This window comes from Mesocricetus auratus, unplaced genomic scaffold (genome assembly GCF_017639785.1).
Source record: "Mesocricetus auratus isolate SY011 unplaced genomic scaffold, BCM_Maur_2.0 Super-Scaffold_100030, whole genome shotgun sequence".
Taxonomy (NCBI): Eukaryota; Metazoa; Chordata; class Mammalia; order Rodentia; family Cricetidae; genus Mesocricetus; species Mesocricetus auratus.
In genome coordinates, this window is record NW_024429211.1 from 15,303,788 (window position 1) to 15,326,022 (window position 22,235).

At 42.6% G+C, this 22,235-nt stretch overlaps 1 pseudogene; it reads right to left on the bottom strand.

Moving 5' to 3' along the window:
* Positions 1-18,287: 18,287 nt before the first annotated feature.
* Positions 18,288-21,785, bottom strand: LOC121134801 (annotated as a pseudogene).
* Between the last annotated feature and the right edge of the window lie 450 nt (positions 21,786-22,235).

Genomic DNA, 22,235 nt, shown 5'->3' on the forward strand with positions numbered 1-22,235 from the left:
TTGAATTTGATATATAAATTTTAGACTTATAATTTCCTCTTGGTGTATTGTACCTTTAATGAGTATATAGGGTTCTTCCCTATCTCTTGTGATTAGTTTTTGGTTTGAAGTCTACTTTGTTTGGTGTCAAAATAGCCATTCTTGATTACTTCATGGGACAATTACATGGAATAGATCTTTTTCATCTCTTTAGATTAGGCGATATCTATCCCTAATAGGGAGGTATGTTTCTTAGATGTGAAAGAAAGATGGGTTGTGTTTTATAATCTTAGACTTAGGTTTGATTACTATTGCTATGACGAAACACCATGACGAAAGCAAGACAGGGTGGAAAAGTTTGATTTACAATTCTACAGTACTTTCCATCATTGAAGGAAGTCAGGACAGGAACTCTAGCAGGGCAGTAAATTGGAGTCATGAGTTGATGCAGAAGCTACGGATGTATATGACTCACTGGTTTGCTCCTCCTGGCTGCTCAGTCTGTTCTTTTATAGAACCCAGGACAACTATCCCAGGTTTTTTTCCCACTGTGACAAGAGGCCCCTGCCAACTATGGGCTCTCATTTACAAAGTTGCTGTCATTGGTGTGCATCACTTGATTTGGGGAGGCCAACAGGACACCAATCAAATTGGCCCTGGTGTTCTGGAAGCTAGAAACTATGTCCTTTAAACAATGGAGGGACTCGCACTCACTATCAGGCAGTGTGGAGGCTGATTTAAGTATGGAAGGTTAGGCAAAGCTTATTTTGGGTTGGTTTTGTAGTGAAGACTAGTAGTGGGTCAGCTGAGCATTTGTTATCCATTGGTGTAAGTGGGGGGTTCTCAAGAGGGCCTCAACTGTATGTGGAGTCATGATGATCAGGTTTTGCCTCAGAGTTAATTTGTCAGAGTCCTTAGCAAGCAGAACCACTGCTTCTATTGTTCCCAGGTAGGCTGGTCACCCAGCCACGACAGAATGCAGGGGTTTTTTTTTTTTATAAAATCACTTCAGGGTGATACCAGGGCCCAAGTTCTTTAGTGAGCACCCCCTTGTAAACTCCTGCTTTTATGTCCACAAAGAGACAGAAGGTCTTGGTTACATCTGCCAGTACTAGAACTGGTACAGATACCAAAGCTCATATCAGGTCCCTGAAAGCTTTAGCCTCAATCTTAGTCCATGGGAGTTTTCCCTCCTGGCCCTTGGTAGCCTCATAGAGACGCACACCACATACTTCCCAGAAATTCCCATACATGCCTCTAGGTGACAGGAGTTGGAATCCCCAAGAGAGCTTGCTTGCTTTCAGGAGGCAGACAAAGCCTTTTTACCTTCATGAAGGTTGAGTACCTGCTAGGTGGTTATCCTGGTGCAAAGTTGAGCCTTTCTAATTGATATTGTCAGAGTCTGGAGGGTCTGTGCCAGTCTTTCAGTGTCTTCTCAGGAAGTATGGTACTTACCTAGGTCAGCATGGAGGGCGCTGTCTAAAAGGGTTGGTGAGTTTTAAATCACTGTGGCACTTGAGACCAAGTCAATTGGCTATTGGACCCAGTATTTAGGTCAGTTCATTCAAAGACAAACAGGGGCTGGTTCTGTGTGACAAAAAAGATGCTGAAAAAGGCATCCTTCAGGTCCAAGACAGAATAGACCTGCTTTTCTGTGGACAATAAGCAAACTGTAAGGATTTGACATTGTTGGGTGAATGTCCTATACATGCATTTTACCTCTATCAGGTCCTGCACTGGCCTGAAATCGGTCCTTGATTTTCTGACTGGCAGAAGCAGGGTGTTCCAAGGAGACTGGCATGGGACTAGAATCTCTTCATCTCTAAGACGGTTGATGTGAGCCTTGATGCTTTTTTATGCCTCAGATGATATTGCTTAACCCATCAGGTTCCACTCTGGGCTTCAGTCACTATGACTGGGGCTATAAGTGGTGCTAATCTTGGTGGGTTACTCTTTTCCCACACTGGGAGAATTAAGGAGGAACTTTTGTTGAATTAAAGAGGCATTCCTCTCCCAAGGGAAAAGTTATGAAGACCCCAGTTTGGGACCCTCTCTTAAGGGAAATCTAGGTTTATGGTATCATCTTTAAATAAAATCTGAGCTCTCAATTTGTGTACCAGGTCTCATCCCAGGAGGGGACCAGGACATTCAGGGATAACTATGAATGAATGAGTCCCTGTGCCTCTCCCTAAATCGAGTCTGGGTAGGGCTTGGTGCTGGTGGCTTGTTAGATATAAGTCTGCTGGGTGTTTAGTGGCCTCTACCCCTGGCTGTTTGAAGACAGATAGTTGAGCTCCTGTGTCTATCATAATCTTTCCCTCCACTTTTGTAGTTACCCTGAACTTGAGGAGGGAATCAAAGCCCCTACCTACCTCCTCAGTGTTTTTCAAGTTTGAGGACTTCAGTGGGGAATTTTTTCTGACTGATTGGGGCACTCCCTACACCAATATCCAAAACCTTTACAGAGGGCACATTGACTTCTTTGGAGCAGGAGCCTGCCCACTAAAGATCTCCTGTCTTCTCGAGCTGTCTCCTTGGTTATGCCTGGGCTTCTAAGCTGTCAGTCTGTGATCCTCATTTAATGCGACCACCTTCCTAGCCTGGCTGCCCTCTTGGAACTCTCAGTTGTAAACTTTGGTCTCAGTCTCCAATAATTTGGAGAGGTTTTCTCCCTAAATTTCCCTCTAATTTTGAAGCTTCTTCCTAATGTCAGATGCAGATTGTGTCACAAGAGCTATGCTGATAGCCGTCTTAGTCTCTTCTGCTTCTGAGTCTATGGGGAAATAGGTACGGTATGCTTCCATCAATCAGTCCAGTGAGGCAGTTGGGGATACTGTCGGTCCCTGCACCACCTGGCTAGTTTTAGACAAATTTGTGGTAGGCACCTGGAGAGCAGCCAATATAACCTGACAAGAGTCATTTAGACAGTCTTCATCTTCATTGGAATTGGGGAAATAGTGGGGTGGAAGAGAAGGGATCACGGTCTCAATGACCGATGGTAGTGCAGTCTGTCAGCCATCATTCCCTGGAACTAATTTCCTAGCTTCTCCCCAAATCCTCTCCATCTCCTGGTAAGTGAAGACAGCAAAAACTGCTGGCAGTCATCCCAAGTGGATAGGAAAGTGTGAAATATAGTTTCTAACAGAGAAATTGAAACCTGTGGCTTCGCAGAGAATGGGGAAGTCTGGCTTTTCCAATTACAGATATCACTTCTAGTGAAGAGGTGAATACCCAATAGGGCTCCTGTTTTGGGTCTGGTTTCCCCCTTGTTGGGCATGCTATATGGGAGGGGCCTGCAGCAAAGGTAGGACTATGGCCCCGGGCTTTCAGAGGGGCAAGAGTGGTAAGATGCCCCAGAGTGGATATGGGGGAGGGTGAAGAGAGGGAATTAATGTTGGAGGAGGAGGCCAGCTTGTCCTTAACCATAGCAGGCTTTTGGTAAACGGAAGATGGGGTAGGACGGGAGGACTGGGGTGCCTTTGTGTTTGTTGCACATGGTAGCACATAAGGTGGGGGTCGCATCCCCTCCTTGGGGGATGCTAGAAAGGGATCATAGGTTTAAAAAGAAAGACATTAAGGGTCCCCTCTGGTTGGTCACACAGTTAAGCGGAGAGCCACTATCGTGATCCTCCAAGAGGAGCACACATTTCACTATATAACACATCTGGTCCAAGTGTTCAGGGTGGGCAAGCATCCTTGCATAACTGAAAAGGAAATAGATTAAAGGTCCCTTGTGGAAGTAAGCACTAAATTTTTTTGGGTTGTGGCACCTTTTTGGGACCCAAAAGGGGAGAAACTGGATGCAGTATTGGGATTGGACGGAGCCAGGAAACATCTCAACCTTTTTCTGGGGGACTCAGTGAAAGAGGCTTCTGGGTCAGACCTTCAGGCTCCTGCCAAAGGAATGGCTGAAGCTGTCAGGATCTAGACAAACCACAATTGTGTCAGCCTTCAGACTTCTGCTGGGGAAGCAGCTGATATATTTTAAAAATCAGCTGAAGGGATAACTGACCAGGGCTTCCAGGCTTCCGAAGAAAAAGTGTTAGAGGCTCTGCTGGGGAGGCAGCTGAGTCACCTGGCCTCCATGCTCCCCCGCTCCAGTGTTCTGGATATCTGCCTGAGAAGTAGCCTATCTACCTGGCTCTGATTCGGACTGGACAGTATGTTATTTTCTCTCTTGTGTGGTGGGCTGCAGTACCGTTGTGTTTGTCGAGTGGCATTCTTAGCAGGAAGGTAAGTAACTCCAAATCAACCAAGGAAGTCTCCAAAATCTACCAGATTCATTAAGCTTCTCCCTGCCAGAGTTGGCAATGAAAGCTGAGAACCCTTCTCAGGGGAGCAGAAACAAAGGCAATGAAGACTGTGAGAGCTAACCAGCTACCTAGGAGAAGCTTCCTAGACGGTGTTTAGACCAACTGGAAACAACACGCTACAATCTGTTGAGCTGCCTGCAGGCTATGCAGTGTGCTCCAGGCTCCCAGCTTTAGTCATCTGCCTCCCATGCTGGAATGGGCTGTGGTGGTGCAGCTGTCTCTGAGTCATTTGTGCTCTTGTAAGTTACCCAAAGCCATATTACTGCAAGCAGTCCCCGAAAAAAAATCATTGATTCACCAAGTTGTAATTTTGTGGTATCTGTACTTTGTATCTCATGGGATCTCTATTGGAATGAACAGATATGTGTGTTGCAATTCCCCAGGAAAAGTTCTTGCACAATTCCTTGTGTCCTTTTGGTGAAGTTAGCCTCTTCAGACTGAAATTATCCTTCTTGTCACTTTTATAGAGTAGAATTGGTTGGGAAAATTTGCTTTTATAAATTTTAATCATGAATGTTATCTTTTTTATCAGTTGTGATTGATACCTTTGCTGGTTTGTTAATCCGGTAGAAAATCTCTATCAGTGAGAAGGCCTAGGCAACCTATGGGGCCTTGAGCAGTGGATCAGTGTCTATCCCTGGAATACAAACAGTCATCGTGTGCCCATAGCACAAAGAGGGATGCTCTCTCAGCCTGGACTCATAGGGGAATGCCTGGACCCTACCGGAGTGAAATGACAGACTCTAGATATCCCCTATGAGGAAGGAATTGTCAATAGGTTGGGAGGCTGGGGGGGAAGGGGTGCAGGAGGAGGGGAGAGAGAGAGAACTGGGATTGACATGTAAAACACGCTATTTAAAATTAAAATAAAAAATGATAAAAAAGAAAATCTCTATTGCAAAGTCAGGAATTGTTCTAGTAGCCCTGCCATTATATAGTGACATGTTCTTTTTCCTTAAAAACTTTTAGCACCCTTTCTTTTTTCTGTGTATTTAGTGTTTTAAATATTATGTGTCATGTGGATTTTATCTTCTGGTTCTCTCTCTCTCTCTCTCTCTCTCTCTCTCTCTCTCTCTGGTGTTCTGCATGCCTCTTGTACCTTGATAGGGAGCTATTTCTTTAAAGTGAGAGGATTTGATTTTCTTCCCTGTTTTATTTAGAAAGTTTTATTTGCATTTGGCCTGTTTCTCTTCTCCTTTCTCTACACTCATTATACATACATTTAGCATTTTAAGATACTTATATGCAATATAAATCATATGTATTTGTAAGCTTTTAAATTTTATTGTTAGGCAAATATAAAATCATTCTGTGGTGGTTGAATGAAAATGTCTCCTATAGGGTCATAGGGAATGGCAATATTTGAAAGAATTAGGACATGTGTAATTGTTGGAGAAGGTGTGGCCTAATTGGAGGAAGCGTGTCATTGGGAATGGGCTTTGAGGCTTCAGACCAAAACAGGAAATATATACCATGTAGATTAAGGTAGGTACCCTAAGATAAGCACACATCAAGAATATTACCCACCATTTTCAAATTAGACTTACCCCAGAAATACAGGGTTGGTTTAATATAAATATTACAAAAATCACTGGGTCATCTCAATAGATGCAGAAAAGGCCTTTGACAAGATTCAACACACTGTTGTGTGCAGTCTAGAGAGACAGAATGGTAGGGAACATATCTCAGCATAATAAAGGCTACATAGGACAATCGTGTAGCCAAATGATTAAAACCTCTGAGCATTCTCATAAACATCAGAAATGAGGCAGGGCTGCCCACTCTCCCTACTCCTTGTAAATATAGTGCTAGAAGCTATAGCTGGAGTAAAATAAAAAGTAAATTTATTAAAAATTGGACAATTTCCCAGTATTATCACATTTGGACTGTTGTTAATTGGATTATTATATGAGATATCTTGACTTTTTTCCTAATTCATCTGCTGCTCGTTTCCAAAGTTCACTAACCTCTTAGAGTCTTCCATTAACTCCACCTTAAGTCTCCTCATTCATTTCTAACTCCCCATGAAAGCGGCCACGCTGCTGATGTGCCAAGGCAAATCGTACTTGCTGCCTCTTGGAGACAACTTTCACTTCTATGCTTTTGTTTAATGCTGTTTCTTCCAGTTAGAATACCCTTTCCTGTTAAGAGAAGCTCTCCTTGCTAGCCGCTTTGGTTTATCACCTGCCAGTCGCCTGGGCTCTGCCACGTTGTAGTCCCCAAATCACACACAAGACGCTGTATTAATTATGAAGCTGTTGGCCTAGCTTGTCTCTTACTGCCTAGCTCTGCTTTAAGTAATTACCTCATAATTGTTAATCTAAGTATGTCTCTTACCAGAGAATAGTTCCGGGCTTCCTACCCCACGGCGTCACATGTCGAATGTCCTGTGTTTCTCCTTCCCAGAATCCTCCTGGACTTCTAGTCCCTCCTATCTAGATTCCTATTGGCTCAACAGTGCTTTATTAACAAATGTACAGGACTTCCCCCTTCACTTTCCAATTCCTACCTACTTTTCAAAGATGTCTTCAAAGTGTCTACTACATTTTGCAATAAAGTTGTAACCTGCAATGCTTAAAACAAACCAAAATCAGAGAAGTAGATTAAAGGAACACATCTGCAAAATGAAAATAATATTACCAAATTTGCAGAGGATTGTATGTTTGTGTGTGTGTGTGTGTGTGTGTGTGTGTGTATGTGGTGTGTGTGTGGATTAGAAGCCAAAATTTTATCAGAAAGCTTATAGGAACAGTTATTGGAACAGTAAGTCCTGCCAAAAGGCAGGGTACAAAATTATCTTAAAAGAATCTGTAGCCTTGCTACACACCATGTTGCTTTTGATGATCGTGATGATTATCTGGGATCAGTGAAATTGTATATGAAGATGAAAACAAGTGAACAGCCAGACACGATGGGAAGAAATAAAGACAAAATTAATGTTCACAACAGAAGTGCAGTTCAGAAATAGGAACTGTGAAGATGTTGTGGGGAGGTACTGATATCCCATGGGCTCTCAGGATCCTAGATTCTGAGATCGTCTCTGTGTTCTCCTTTGGCCCTGCACGAGACTTTTGCATCTCTAACAAGAATCCCTGTCATCTGACCTAGAGTCATTTAGTTGAAGGTACACAGAAGCACTGATTGTTTTGTGAAAATGAAGTGCACCTTCTGTATTACAATTATGTGTTGGAAGAATGTAACTTGTTTCTTGATCCTTGGAGGCTTGCACCTAGGAGTTTAGATAAATTTCAGAGCCTTTCACTTCTTCTTTGAGAATTCCTGGAAACACTACAGTTTGCAGGGTGGACAGGAAATTTCAAATCAGCTACACAAACATGTTTTACAGTGTGGTACAGATATATGTTTTAGGGCCTGTGTTGAACTATTAAATTTTAAAAATTAAATCTCCTTAAAAGTTTCCAATGTGTAAAAGGCTTAGTTATCAGATAATATGGCTTCAAGAGAGTCTTTGTATCAGAATGTCCCTAACTTCATTATAAGATCAGTAATGTGTGGCTCATAATTTGGTGGCATTGTTTCGATAGGTTGAAACTATATGGTTTGTCATGGATACTGAAATGGATAAAACCAGATCAGGCCTTTTATCATAAGTCATGTTTGTAACCCATTCAAGTCCCTGCTTCCTGATGATAATGATGTGACCAGATTTTCTCTACAATTTGCTTCTATTGCAATATTTCTGCCACACTCAGTATTTGATACGATGGAGCTAGAAACAATAGAATGACCTTAGTGAAGATGTGGAGAAAAATATTATTTTCCTTTCCTTCAATTATTCATGTAAGGCATTTCCCATAATATTCAAATGTTGTCCCATGGCCAAGTGAGAAAATATTTACATGGATCATTACTATCAAATAACTTACAGTTTAAGTAAAAATATTTTAGATGAGCTAGAGTTAGTTCAGCAGCTTAGACATAGATTTCTTTTGTAGAGGACTTGAATTCTCTTTCTTACACTGATTTAAGGTGGTTAACAACAACTTTTGACAGATCTGAAAGCTCAAGTTTCAATGGTCAACTGCACTGATATGTACATACACACATAGGCACACACAATACAAATAATTCAAAAATTTTAAAAAACTTGCAAATCGGTGCTGAAACAGCAAAGTTTAAACTTATAGAGAAAATTTACTATGAAAACAAAGGAAATACACAGTGTTACTCATATATTTAATGTCATTCCCAGCTCCCTCTCCTTCCCCTCCACACCCAATCCCCCCACCAGGCCCCACCCCTGTACCTCACCAAATTCCCACTCCATTCCCCAGGGAGGGTAAGGCCCTCCATAGGGGATCCCTAGAGTCTGTCATTTTGTTCTGGGGAGGGCCCAGGCCCTCCCAAAAGTGTCCAGATTGAGAAAGAATCCCTCATTGTGGGATGAGTCCTCAAAGTCCAACTGTGTGCCAGGGATAAATACTGATCTATTACCCCAAAATACCATAGGTTGCCTGAGTCTCCACATTGACACCTACTTTCAGGGGGTCAAGATCTGTCCCATGCTGGCCTCTCAACTATCAGTCTGGGTCCAAGATCTCCTCCTTGTTCAGGTCAAATGTTTCTATGTGTTTCACAACCCAGTCTGCACCCCTTTGCTAATCGAGTCATTGGGTTTCAGTTCAGTTCCATGTTTAGCTGTGGGTGTCTGCCTCTGCTTCTGTCTGTCAATGGATGGAGGTTCTAGGATGGTATGTAAGGTAGTCATCAAAATCATTAATAGGTAGGGGCATTTAAAGTAGTCTCTCTGCAAATAGTCAAAGCTTGATTTCTTCTTTTCCTATTTGTATCACCTTGATCTCCTTTTGTTGCCTTATTGCTGTAGCTAGAAATTCAAGTACAATATTGAAGAGATATGGAGAGAGTGGACAGCCTTGTTTTGCTCCTGATTTTAGAGGAATTGTGTTGATTTTCTCTCCATTTAATTTGATGTTACATGTTGGTTTACTTTATATTGCTTTTATTATGTTCAGGTATGTTCCTGTTATCCCTTATCTCTCTAAGACCTTTATCATGAAGGGGTGCTGGATTTTGTCAAAGGCTTTTCAAGCATCTAGTTAGATGATCATGTGGTTTTTCTTTTGCAGTTTGCTTATATGGTAGATTACATTGATAGATTTTCTAATGTTGAACAATCCCTGCATTCCCGCAATGAAGTCTACTTGATCATGGTGAATGATCTTTCTGATGTGTTCTTGAATCCAGTTTGCTAGTATTTTATTGAGTATTTTTGCATCAATGTTCATGAAGGAAATTGGTCTATAGTTCTCTTTCTTAGTTGTGTCTTTGTGTGGCTTGGGTATCAAGGTAATTGTAGCCTCTTAAAAAGAGGTTGGCAGGGAGCCTCCTGCTTCTATTGTATGGAATACTTTGAGGAATATTGGAATTATCTCTTTGGCTGCAATTTTACATTGACAACTGAGGGGTGATCTGACGATGGCTGTTGTGTTCTCTGTCTAAGAAGTAACAGGGCACCTGGTTGTGCAAAGGGCAGTTCTGGGAGAGGTCATTCTTGGCCACCTGCAGCTCAAAACTACCTGTTCTCCTTAGTACATTAAGTTGGTTAAAGTGGGTGTTGAAACACTTCAACTCGACCAATCTATCACAATTGCCATTTCAGCCCCTGCCCCATCAGTTCCCACCTTTAAGAGATTTGAAGATGATATGACAGTTTATATAAGTGACCTTGAAAACCCCACAAGGTAACTCACAGAGCTAATAACTACCTTCAGCAAAGTGGCAGGATACAAGGCTAACTCAAAAAATTCCGTGGCCCTATTATATACAGAAGATGAAGTGGCTAAGAAAGAAATCAGAGAAATATCACCCTTTACAATAGCAATAAACAGCATCAAATATCTGGGATAATGTTAACCAAGGAAGTGAAATACCTGTATATGAAGAACTTTGAGTCTTTACAGAAAGAAATCAAAAAAAATACCAGAAAATGGAAAGATCTCCCATGCTCTTGGATTGGTAAGATCAACATAATAAAAATGGCAATCTTGCCAAAAGCAGTCTACGGTTTCAATGCAATGCCTATCGAAATACCAGCACAATTATTCCCAGACCTTGACAGAAGAATAATGAACATTATATGGAAGCAAAAAAACCCAGCATGGCCAAAACAACTTCAGGAACTTCAGGAGACATCAGCATACCTGACTTCAAGCTCTATTATAGAGCTATAGTGTCCTGCGCTACCGTCTCGCAAGCAAGAACGACGCGGCACACTTAGGATCCTTCTGCAGAACAGCTTTAATGTGTCTTGAGAGGGAGAGCATAAGCTTACAGAGCGGACACCCCGGGGAGCAAAAAACCCAACCCTTATATAGCCCAGCAGTCCCCGCCTCGGACGTGTCATCTCCTGAATGGCTCCTGCTTGTCAGCCCATATGACGCCACGGGAGAGGCAGAGAGTAAGGGATGGAAAAGTACCAGGCACATGCACACTCTACATGTTTGCAGGGCATAACAGCCGGATGTAGGCGCCATCTTGTAATGGAGAATGTAGGGGCGGCTCCCCACATCTCCCCCTTTTTGTTTTAATAGCAAACAGGCTCTCCCAGGACATTGGAGGGTAGAGACAGTGGTTGAACTTCCCAAAGAACAAAATTAGTGAGACATGTATGAAACCTATCCCTAGATTCATCAAAATCCAGGACGCTTACGACCTGTCCTCTTCCTTTTTCTGGGAAAAGGGAAAAAATACAGCAGGTAACCCTCATGCAGGACAACATGTCTCTCAGAGGAAAATGACTCTCTGTGTGATGCCTTTGCTCAACACCCCTCTTGGGAGGCCAGACTATACACTCTACCCTGTGCAATGAACCTAAGTTCCAGGTGTGCAGGAGCTGTTCAGTCGGCAGCCTATTGCTTAAGCATAGTCAACCAGATATCGGTTGACGCCCCTTGCTCGAGCGCAGCCAGTGCTTGTGCTATGACCACCTTATCTCTTTTGTTTTGGGTTCTGACCTTGCAGACCAGCCAGAGAATAAACCCTATTCTGCAGCATAGTGTAGGAGTGAGCTATCCGCCCAACAGGGCGTGGTCAAGGTAGAGATAAAAGGAAACAAATGGAAAAGGGGCTTCCCTTTTTCTCCTGGAAGCCAGCCACGCTTCTGCCTCCTGGTCGGTGCAACTCTCTCTCTCTCTCTGATAAATAAATATATTGTTTTCCATATATAGCCTTGATATCTGGTGACAGAAGTGGCTTGGAATTACAGCCCACGCCTTGGAAAACACCTGAAATCAGCATCCCCCGAGGTGAGTGCTAATTGGCACTTAAGCTGGAGCTCGCTTCCGCCCGGAGCCACGGTCTTGGCTGCATCCTGAGCTGCTGCAGTCCGAGCGTGCATGCCCCCGCAGCCACCCACACAGCGCGTGCTCCCACTTCTGACACCAGGCACCCAGAAAAGCGGCTTCTCTCGGCCCGACCAGGCACACGTGGACTCTCCTTTCGCTAAGTTCCTCACCACTACGCTCGGCAAGGCACAATACCTGCCGCCAGGAACCAGTACCTTCAGATTCAGGAATTGCAGAAGGGTCATGAAGTACCACAAGACAAGATTCTTGGGGAGGGTCCTTAAGCTGACACGCAGGTTCAATCTGCATATGATGAGCACATGTTGTCTTTGTGCCGTACAGCTGCTTTAAATGCCTTGGATAAGGTTTGTGAAACAGGAGAGATAATGCAACCCTACACCAAGGTATTACAGGGCCCAAGAGAAAGGTTCACTGAATTTTTAGAGAGATTATCCAGAGCAGTAAAAGTACAGGTAGCGAACCCAGAATCCAGGCGTCTCCTTATAGAATCTTTGGCGTATGAGAACGCGAATCCTCAATGCAGGCAGGTAATTTGGCCATTAAAAATAAGATCAGCACCATTGGAGGAATGGGTCCTACATACAGCGAACCTGGAATGTAAAAGTCAGGATACAGGAGCTTGGGTAGGTGAAGCTATTTCTACAGGCTTGAGGAGGCACCAGGATGCCAAATACCCTACATGTGATGATATAGAAGCCTGGGTAGGGAAGGCAATCTCAAAGAATTTTAATAGGCATAACGACACAACATGCTTTAACTGTGGTAGAACAGGACATCTTAGTAGGAACTGTAGACAACGCATTCCTAGAAATAATGCTTTTACCAGGAATGCATCAAACAGAAGGCCTAAGCCTCCTGGTCTATGCAGGAGGTGTGGGAAGGGGCGCCATTGGACTGATGAATGCTTTTCCACAATAGACAGACAAGGTAGATCTTTACAGCAGGGAAACGGGGTTCCGGGGCTCAATGGAGCCCCGAAAAGGAAGATTATCTGGTCATTCCCAGTGACAGTAGAGGACAGCCTCTCCCAGGACAATTAGAAGATCCACTGCCCATTGTAAATAATACGGCACTGGATAATACATTAGCTCCAGAGGATGAATCAATTACATCAGGAGGAGATACAAAACATATATTTTGGCAAACTTCTATACAATATCATAGACCCAAACTTCCAGTTAAGGTAAATAATAGGGTGATTTATGGATTACTGGATGTCACTATCCTTAATCAGCAGTCCTGGCCACACAACTAGGCTTTAAAAGAGGTTAATGTTCAATTCTTAGGGATTGGAAACCTATCTGAAGTTAAACAGAGCGTTAGATGTATTGACTTTATTGGGCCAGAAGGACAGAGAGGAAGGTTAAAGCCATATGTTGCAGATATTGCTATAAACCTCTGGGGTCGTGATCTACTCCAGCAATGGAATATGCAGATTAAAATTCCTCCTGTATCAGCTAGGAATTATAGACAAGCTCTTAGTGGTAGAAAGAATATAGTAAGACAGTACAGAAAACAGATGCCAAATGTACAGGCGGTACAGAAGCAAGAGGCTAGTGCCAAACCTACAGAGCAACCAAAAGCTCTACCATTAAAATGGCTGACAGATGAACCCGTCTGGGTGGGTCAATGGCCTATGACATCTGAGAAGTTAGAGGCTTTGGAGAAGTTAGTTCAAGAACAGCTAGATGCTGGACATATTGAGGAATCAACTAGTGCATGGAATTCACCTGTTTTTGTTGTCAAGAAGAAGTCTGGTAAGTGGAGAATGGTTACTGATCTTAGAGCCATCAACAAGGTAATTCAGCCTATGGGGTCTCTACAACCTGGAATGCCGTTACCTTCTCTAATTCCTAAGGATTGGCCAATTATAGTTATAGACTTAAAAGATTGTTTCTTCACCATACCGTTACAAGAAAACGACAGAGAAAAGTTCGCCTTCACAGTACCTACCTATAATAATTCCCGTCCGGTACAGAGATTCCAGTGGAAGGTACTACCTCAAGGTATGTTAAACAGTCCAACTTTGTGTCAATATTTTGTGAATAAACCTCTAGAAATAATTCGTAAAAAATTTCCACATTCGTTAATATATCATTATATGGATGACATATTATTGTCTGATTCAAATAAGGATACTTTGGAAAAGATGTTTGAGGCAGTAAAGGAAATTTTGCCTCGCTGGGGATTACAAATTGCCCCAGAAAAAATACAAAGAGGAGATTCTATTAACTATTTAGGTTATAAAATAGATGCTCAGAAAATTAGACCACAGAAAGTACAGATCAGAAGAGATCGTTACCGGACTCTTAATGATCTTCAAAAACTATTAGGAGAAATCTCTCAATTACAGACGATTATTGGTGTAGAAGGGCATGATTTAAAACACCTGAAAATGGCTTTAAAAGGAGATAAAGACCTAAACAGCCCACGAGTACTATCAGCTGAGGCTGAAAAAGAATTAGAATGGGTAGAAAAGAGAATATTAGAAGCACATGTGGACCGTGTGGATCCAAATCTGGACTGTATTCTGGTTATTTTACCATCTAGAGAATACCCCTCAGGAATATTAATGCAGAGGGAAGACATCATTCTAGAATGGGTATTTCTGCCACATAAACAAAATAAAAAATTGAAAACCTATATAGAAAAGGTCTCAGATTTGATATTAAAAGGTAAATTAAGGCTTCGTCAACTGACTGGGAAAGACCCAGCTGAAATTATTGTACCTTTAACGAATGAGGAAATTTCCTCCTTATGGAAGGATAATGAGTATTGGCAAATAGCTTGCAGTGACTTTTTGGGAAGTATTAGTAATAACTATCCCAAAACAGAGAGAATCAAATTCATAAAGAAAACAATTTGGATTCTTCCACGTATCGTGAGGCAAACACCTATTTCTGGAGTTCTTACCTTCTACACGGATGCAAACAAATCAGGTAAGGCAGGGTATAAATCAGGAAATATAAGTAAAGTAGTTCAAAGCCCTTACAACTCCGTACAAAAGGCAGAGTTATATGCCATTCTCATGGTACTTAAAGACTTTACAGAGCCTCTCAATATAGTCACGGATTCTCAGTATGCAGAAAGAGTTGTCCTGCACATTGAGACTGCAGAATTTGTTCCTGATAATACAGAATTAACCTCATTGTTTTTACAATTGCAGGAAATCATCAGAAACAGGACTCATCCTATATATATAACACACATCAGATCCCATACAGGTCTGCCAGGTCCTCTGGCACAAGGCAATGATGAAATTGATCGTTTATTAGTAGGTAATGTGTTGGAAGCTTCAGAATTTCATAAGAAACACCATGTTAACAGCAAAGGTTTAAAGAAGGATTTTTCTATCACCTGGCAACAATCCAAAGAAATAGTAAGAAATTGTCCCAGTTGCTCATTGTACAATCAAACTCCATTACCAGCAGGTTGTAATCCTAAAGGTGTTCACAGAAATGAACTTTTGCAAATGGATGTATTTCACTTCCCAGAATTTGGCAGTTTGAAATATGTACACCATACTATAGACACGTACTCAGGCTTCCAATGGGCTACTGCCCTCAGCTCTGAAAAAGCTGACTCTGTTATTACACACCTCTTAGAGGTAATGGCTGTTATGGGTATACCTAAAACAATAAAAACTGACAATGCTCCAGCATATGTCTCCAGTAAATTGGAACAATTCTTCAAATATTATAATATAAAACATGTAACTGGTATACCTTACAATCCCACAGGACAAGCAATAATTGAAAGATCTAACCGAACCTTAAAAGAGATGCTTCATAAACAGCCAGGGAAAACAAAGACACCTAAACACACGTTACACAATGCTTTACTAACGTTGAATTTTCTTAATGCTGATGAAAAAGGACAAACTGCAGCAGAAAGACACTGGACTACAGAGAAGACTTCTGAACTGAACCAACCGGTGTATTTTAAGGATGTTATGACCTCAGTCTGGAAACCAGGATATGTGTTACATTGGGGAAGGGGTTATGCTTTTGTTTCCACAGGAGAAGAAAAGGTTTGGGTTCCATCAAAATTAATTAAAATTCGATCAGAACAGAAAACATCTCAGGAGGAGGAAGAGAACAGCCCATCTACAAATTCATAGTCCACCATGGGTAAAGTGACCTCCTAAAAGGAAAGAGAAGTTTTTTGTTTTTTGTCTTCACAGGTAAACTCAGCAAAGAATACTGGACATATGGATTCCTGTAGAAGAATGAATAGCTACCCTGAGGACCATCAAACAAACAATAACTCACTGTGTTGTATCAAAGTCTAAATCTCTCTATATTGTTTTTTCATAGTACCCTTTTATCTTTATTTCTTCACATACCTCAGTCCCCATTCATTTAACTGAAGCTGGCTTTGGAGTTGGATTGGCTCTCCTACTTTAAACTCAAGCATATTATTTAAATACGACTCAGAATTTCTGTATTATATCAAAGAGCCATTGATATAAGACAGAAGAAATAAAATGAGGGACTGTTATCTGTGGATTTCTTTTTCTGAACAGTCTAATTTCCTCCAGGTTTTCCATCTTCCCTATTGTCACCTCTTCTGTATGCATACATATGAAAGTTAAAATATTTCTTTTTTAACATTAATGTTTGAGTTTTCCAGAGAACAAGGGATTTCCTGACAGCAATCTTCAACTGCTTCAGAAAGAGAATGAGGATCCACTTCCTTGACTTCACCTGATTCGACTGGAGGCATCTGACCTGCCACACATCATTGACTCCAGCTGACAAGCACTATCCTGAAACTGGCTTGAAACTACATAACTCTACACAACTCCGGACCAAGAAACGGAAATAGCACATCTTCTACAATCTGGCAGGAGGTTCAAGATGAGAGCTTCAATCAACACTAGAACCCCAGTCAGGAACTTCAATCAAGCTATACAGAGACTGTCTGATCTACTGAGATTTTGTTATACTAACATTTTTCTTTTCACAGGTCCCCATGAGATTATCATCGTCCCATCTCAGCAGGAAGTAGTTTTGAGAATTCCACGCCCCCTCTCCCTACTATTGATATTATAAGATAGTTTACACCTGTTAGTGTTAGTTTTCAATTATTTTAGAGTTGGGATTGGAAGGAGGTGTTCATATTTGGGTGTTTCTTTCAGATAAGTTTAGGTTTAGATACAAATTTGATACATTTTGTTCATGGACACAAGTTAGTTGTCCTTTTTTAGACTAAAAGGGGAATTGTAGGAGGAAGTCTGATGCCGCCATTAAACATGTGACTTATTAGAGGCGCATACAGATGAGGTAATAAAAGGGCGGTTTACCACACCGCTAACCACACCCACTTTAGGCAGGACTAAAGACGTATACGGCTGGACGTAAAGACGTATACGTACGTAGGCGGAACTGCGTCACTAGCCAGGCCCACTTTTGGCATGGCTAGGGGCGTTACGGGGGAAGGAATAAAAGACAGCACACAGGAAGTCTCAGTCTCTTTTCCTGGAGTTCGGCTTCCAGTTCGGCAGACGAAAACTCCTTGTCTCTTCTGGGTTTGGTATCTTGTGAGTAATTTCTACATTAAATACTTAGCTTTACTGTCAGTAATTGTGTGTTGCGTATCGTTACAGCGTCTGTTAAAGCCTACAACAAAGGATAGTTTGGATAATGGTTATCAATTTTTCCCGGAAAGGTGGTGACCAGGATGGCCCAATCATTGGAAGTGGCAGCCAAGGTTTGTATCTGTAGGGAAGTATAGGGAACAAGCAAAAACTCTGGATTTACACCAAAATGATTAACAGATATTTTTAATCCTTAAAGGGCAAGTTGGGCTATAGCATCTGGGTACCAATCAATAACCTTTTGAGGAGAAACACGTGGATGAATCCACAATAGTGGTCCATTCTGCCATAACACCGCAGTAGGCAACTTTCGTGTTTTGAACACACAAAGAGAAAAAGGTTGGGTCACATTGATGCGACATAATTGTGCCCCTTCAATGGATTTTTCCACTAATGCTAAAGCTGCCTCGGCAGCTGGTGTCAATACTCAGGGGGAAGTAATATGAGGATCCCCATCCAAGATATCGAACAGAGGTTTTAAATCAGCAGGGGGATCTTTAAAAATGGTCACAGCCAATTAATTTGTCCCAATAATCTTTGAAAATAATTTAATGTAATAAATCATCTTTATAAATTTTTAATTTTGGGGGTAAAATCTTATCTGGAAGAACAATGGAGCCTAAAAATTGGCCAGTATCAGTGAATTGAACCTTTTCAGAAGCTATTTGAATGCCCCAAAATTGTAGATTCTTAAGTAACAGCGGGTAGGCTTGTTCGAGGACCCTTACATCCTTGTGACACATAAGAACATCATCCATATAATGAATCACGAGTAACTGTGGAAAGCGCTCTCTTAATGGTCTAAGGGCCTCCTGTACATATAGTTGGCACATAGTAGGGCTGTTGACTATACCCTGAGGCAAAACCTTGCATTGAAACACTTATCGGGTTCCATATGATTAATAGAAGGAACAGTAAATGCAAAACGGGGTCTATCAGCAGGATAAAGTGGAATGGAAAAAAAGCAATCCTTAATATCTATAATCACTAAACTCTAATTTTTGGGTAGGGCAGAGAGTACGGGAAGCCCCTGTTGTACCGCCCCAAGAGGATACATTTGTTCATTGATAGCTCTTAAATCATGTAACAAGTGCCATTTTCCTGATTTTTTCTTAATGACAAAAATGGGGGTATTCCAAGGGGAGGTAGATGGCTCTATATGTCCCAAAGCTAACTGTTCTTTAACAAGTTTGGTCACAGCTTCCAATTTTTCAGAGGCTAGTGGCCACTGGGGAACCCATATTGGAGTCTCTGTCCTCCATGGTATAGGCCATGCTGCCCCAGTGGCGCCTAGGAAAAACCCAAGCCCCTTCTTCCTTGATTAGGAGTAGGAGCAATTGGTTCTACCCATCCCTGCTCTAAACGTCCCAGTCCCTTTCCAGCTTTATATCCCATTGTCTCCATCATATTGGCCGTTTGTGATGAATATTCATTTGTTAGGGTTAATCCCATGGCTTGCATAACGTCCCTTCCCCATAGGTTGACTGGTAGTGGGAGGACATAAGGAATAAATTGTCCCTCTTGGCCCTCTGAAGTTTTCCAACGGAGGATCGAGGAGCTAGTGGTCGGATGGGCATGATAACCCAACCCTTGCAGTGAATGTGATGCCTCAGTAATCGGCCAAGTTTTTGGCCACCAATGGGACGAAATTATACTTTTGTCAGCTCCTGTGTCTAAAATCCCTTCAAAGTGTTTGTCGTTTACCCAAAGGGAAAGTTTTGGTCGGTCTTGAAGACTAACAATCAAATAGGCCGAATCTTGACCTGAGGATCCCATCTGTTTATCTCCTGGCTTCTGATGAGTCTCGCCCGGAAGGAGTAATAGTTGAGCTATTTTACCTCCTTTGCTAATGGAAAAAAACCGTGTTTGGACAGAAGCATAAGGCTTGTATCTCAGAAGTATGTTGACCATCAATGATACCGGGTGGACAATAAGACCCTGTAATGTCAGGGATCCTCATCCTAGGAGGAGGCCTATGCTTCCTTGAGGTAAAGGAGTGAGTATTTGAACAGGAACGGGCTGTACGCCCATCTGGGGTATTAGTATGAAGTCGGAGGAGGCGTGCAAGTCCATTCTTGCTCCGTCTCCGGAGAAGTCTCATAGGTCGCTTTGATGAACCGGTTCCCATATTTTTGTGGGCTCTGGGAGCGGGGGCCCACTGTCCCGTTTTTTGAATTTTGGCTGTCAGGAGCTTCTAGCAGAGGGAAAACTCTGCCCTTTATGTCCCTCACCGAGCGGCATGCCTCAGCTCTGTGATAGCCCTTGCCGCAGCAGGAGCAAAGGGTAGGGGGAGCCCTCTCCTTTTCTGATGCCCTGCAATCCTTTTTAAGATGGCCTGGCTTTCCGCAGTTAAAGCATACCTTCTTTTCGGGTCCCTTAAAGGGACGTATCTGAGATTGTAAAATGGCGGCAGCTAATCCTGCATTAGTAAGAGGGCCCCCAAGCTCTCTGCAAACCCTGAGCCAATCTTGAAGTCCTTTATTCTTCCTGGGGACGATGGCTGCGCGGCATTCCTAAGTGGCTTGTTCAAAAATTAATTGCTCAATAAGAGGGGCGGCCTGTTCAGGATCACCGAAAATTCATCCTGCTGCCTCCGTCATATGGGCCTCAAAGTCTGAAAAAGATTCCTGTGTCCCTTGAATAATTTTTGTGAGCTAATTATTTAATTCCCCCTTTTTTGAAAGAGCCTTCCATGCTCTGATGGCTGTATCAGCAATTTGCCGATAGGCACCCCAGTGATAATCTGTTTGATTGGCAGCAAAGCGCCCCTGGCCTGTAAGTAAATCAAATGTCCATTGTTGTTGTTCTGGAGTTAATGCTATAGCATTAGCCCTGGCCTGCTCCTGGGCAGCCTCATACCATAGGGCTTTCCACTCCATGTATTGACCCATGCTAACAAGTGATGCCTTAGTGACTGTTTGCCAGTCAGCCGGGGTCATGGCCATCATGGCCAACCTATCCAATTGGGCCAGAGTGAAATTAGCTGTAACCCCATATTTTCTAACCGATTCTGCCAATTCCTTAATTTGAGCATACTCCATAGGGGCATGTACTCACCCTCCCTCTGTGCCTTCAAAGACAGGGTAGGCAAGTCGCAATTTCCTCTTTACCTCGTCTGGAAGAAAAGAGAAAGCCTTCGGGCGCATCTCATAAGGGGGAGGTGCCGAAGGTACCACCTGTGAGGAGGACATAGCACGTTTCTTTGTTTGCCTTTTATTATTTTGTGGTAGGTAATCAGTAGGATGATATCTCTCTTCCTCATACCTGGCTGCTTCTTCTTCCATATCATATTCCTCCTCTGGATCTAGATCGTCCCCTTCTGTGTTCTCTCCATTATCTGACTCATTGGAACTACTAAGATTTAAAGCTTCCAGTTCCTGAAAAGGGTATAAGCCTTCTCCCCTTTTTTGTTTATCTTCTAATGTCCCTCTTGGGGACAGTAAGGGCTCCCCCTTATCCTTAGATTTACTGGGGGGGTATCTTTCTTAGATACAACTGGTTTCTTTTTACGTGCACCTAACCTCTCACTACACTCGGTTTCTGACATGCTATCCTGAACTTCTTCAAGGACATCTCGTCCCTCTGCTACAGCCCATTGACAGTTTTCATCCTCTAGACAATTCTTAACAAGCTTCCAGATTGCCCTGGTCCCTTGTCTCAGGTCCCCTTCGATTAATTTCCTATCCAGATCTTTGCCTAATTTATTCCATGAAGCAATAGTCAAGGACCCTGAGCAGGCAAACCAAGGAGCTACCCGGTCTACCTCTTTAACAAAATTCTTTAATGTCTGGTGACCAATCTTTATGTCTCTTTGTTTAAGTACCGACTCCAGAGCAGTAATGACAGATTGAGAGGAGCCCATGATAAAAATAAACACCCGCAGCTTATCTACGTCTGACTTATGGGCACAAATGAAATGAAAGTAATGACCGCGCGCAGCTCTTTTATCTACAAGAGACTAAAGCACACAGTAAGGCACTGCCGCTTATTTACATCGGACTTAACACGCCTAATAATTGTAACGATGAAAACACAGGCTCCCCAAAAGAAAAATCAGAAGTGCTCCCAAAACAAGTACCAAGGCCTCAACACTACCTTCCCAGGGTGGCGAAAGTTCCAATCCAAAGTCCCAGAATGACATACCTCTCCGAGCGTAGTTACCTGCAGTTCTGAATCCTCCTTGAGTCCAAGGGGTCTCTGGCAGTGCTGATGATGTTGAAGTAGTTCCCGGGTTTTGGCACCAGATGTCCCGCGCTACCGTCTCGCCAGCCAGAAGGACACGGCACACTTAGGATCCTTCTGCAGAACAGCTTTAATGCGTCTTGAGAGGGAGAGCATAAGCTTACAGAGCGGACACCCCGGGGAGCGAAAAATCCAACCCTTATAAAGCCCAGCAGTCCCCGCCTCGGACGAGTCATCTCCTGACTGGCTCCTGCTCATCAGCCCATATGATGCCACGGGAGAGGCAGAGAGTAAGGGATGGAAAAGTACCAGGCACATATGCACTCTACTTGTTTGCAGGGCATAACGGCCGGATTTCGGCGCCATCTTGTAAAGGATAATGTAGGGGCAGCTCCCCACACTATAGTCATGAAAACAGCTTGGTATTGGCACAAAATTAGGCAGGTAGACCAATGGAACTGATTAATCCACACACCTATGAACACTTGATTTTTGACAAAGAAGCTAAAACTATACAATGGATAAAAGAAAGCATCTTCAACAAATGGTGCTGCCATAACTGGGTATTAGTATGCAGAAGACTGCAGATAGATCCATGTCTATCGCCTTGTCCACTACTTAAGTCCAAATGGATTAAAGATCTCAACCAAAATCAAACCATACTGAAACTCCACAGAGAAAGTGGGAGATACTCTTCAATGAGTGGTGCAGGAGACCAGTTCCTGAACATAACACCACTGGCACAGACACTGAGATTGGGTATGCTTCCATCAGGCAGTCCTGGGAGTTAGTAGGGGATATCATGGGTCGCTGCAC